The sequence below is a fragment of the Piliocolobus tephrosceles genome, chromosome X, assembly GCF_002776525.5.
Source record: "Piliocolobus tephrosceles isolate RC106 chromosome X, ASM277652v3, whole genome shotgun sequence".
Taxonomy (NCBI): domain Eukaryota; kingdom Metazoa; phylum Chordata; class Mammalia; order Primates; family Cercopithecidae; genus Piliocolobus; species Piliocolobus tephrosceles.
This window is the reverse complement of record NC_045455.1, coordinates 7424602-7426545: the sequence shown is the minus strand read 5'-3', so window position 1 is coordinate 7426545 and position 1944 is coordinate 7424602. Positions and strand designations below refer to the sequence as shown.

At 42.0% G+C, this 1944-nt stretch overlaps 1 pseudogene; it reads left to right on the top strand.

Annotated features, from left to right (window-relative positions):
• The first annotated feature begins 764 nt into the window (after positions 1–764).
• LOC111546362 lies at positions 765–1094 on the top strand (annotated as a pseudogene).
• Positions 1095–1944: the final 850 nt, after the last annotated feature.

Below are 1944 nucleotides of genomic sequence, written 5' to 3'. Positions count from 1 at the left end.
TTACCAAAGCTTGAGAAGCCTCTTTGAAAAGAATGCAAACAACATACATTTTTAAAGGATCCCAATATTTGTCCAGTAAAACATTTCATATTTATAAGTGATCAATTGCTTATCCATAGAAGAAAAATAGTAAGAATCTCTTGAATAGTTGAGATCTTAACTTTCTTTGTCTACCTGTAGACAGGTAACATTGCATTATTAGGGAAGGCTGATTCTTCACTGGAATTCATCTTTTTCTGTGTGATAAAGCTCAGAGTTTAAGTGGGTTAGCCAAGTTCACGTAGCTTACATGGAATTGCTTGGACTGGAAATCAGCCCCATTAGAAAGCCTGAAATGTCTACATTTTTCTATTCTACTTCCCTGAGTTGTTTATTTGCAAATGTCAATGATAGCATTTCCCATGGAGGAATTTTGTCGTGAGTAAATGAGAGAATAATATGTATAAAAGGCTTGGCATAGTTTATCAGCTGAACCCTGTGCCCCGAAATTCACATGTTGATGCCTTTACCCTCAGTACCTCAGAACATGACTATATTTGGAGATAGGGTCTTAAAGAGGTGATTAAGGTTAAATGAGGTCATATGGGTGGGGCCCTAATCCAATGTGATTGGTGTCTCTCTCTCTCTAAATATATAAATATATATAAATATGTATAAATATATAAATGTATATATAAAATATATATAAATAAATATAAATGTACATTAAAAATATATATATGATATATATATATAAAAAAGATGAATGGGCGGCCTGTGCAGCAATGGCCAGGATCGAGTCTCCAGACTTTCACGGGAAGGAGGAGGAGGAGCTGCTGAAACAGCTGGGCGACCTGAGGGTGCAGCGGTTCCAGCTGCAAGTCGCCAAAGTGACAGGCGGTGGGGCCTCCAAACTCTCTAGGATCCGAGTCATCTGCAAGTCCCTTGCCCGTGTTCTCACCGTTAGTAACCAGACTCAGAAAGAAATCCTCAGGGAAGTCTACAAGGGCAGGAAGCACGAGCCCCTGACGCTGAGGCCTGAGAAAACTCGCGCCAGCCGCCGCCGGCTCCACAAGCACGAGGAGAACCTGAAGACCAAAAAGCAGCAGCCTTAGGAGCGGCTGTACCCACTGCGGCGGAAAAAAAAAAAAAAAAAAAAAAAAAGACACAGACACACACACTGAAAAGATCGTGAAAAGAAACAGGAGAAAGACAACCCCCTAGGACCCAGGGAGGAAGCCTCAGACGAAAAAAACTGGTCGATCACATGATTGTGGCCTTCCAGCCTCCAGAACCGCCGGAAACACACCTCTGCTGTTCATGGCAGCCGTCTGTGAGGCTTTGTTAGGGAAGCCCTGCTAGACGAATATGAGCATATATTAGGTATTTAGGAAACGGGAGGCTCCACGTTGGGAAATATGGAGGCCGTCTGCAATGACAACCACAAAGCTTCCTCCAGGTCCAAGACATCAGCAACTTCTTGTGCTATGTGAACGTCTTGGTGTACACCTTGCTGCAAAGTTGGTGTCTTATTTCTTATTTGTGTCTCTCCTTCCAGGCTCAGAACCCATTGCTTTGCTTATAGTAAGATCGATTAAAAGATGACAAAAAAAGATGTGGACCCTCAACAAGCCCCTGGCACAGGGCAGACCCTTTTGAGAAAGTGCATGAACCTTTGATACTGCCAGGCTCTGTGTGGCTGGTAAGTTCAAGTTGTCTTTTACAGGACGGAAGACAATGTTGGGGGTTTGAAGGAGCAAAGGAAGACACCTAAACTCCCTGCCTTGTTCTCCTGGAGTAACTGAAGCAGTGGAAAATCCTATTTATTGATTAGGAATAATACATATTTTGTGATAGTTTTTAAAAGAATAATCGTTCAATTCCCCTTTCTGCCACTTACAGTGATAACAGTAAAATTGACAAATACCTAAGCGCATTTAATTTGCAAGATGGATTGTACTATTG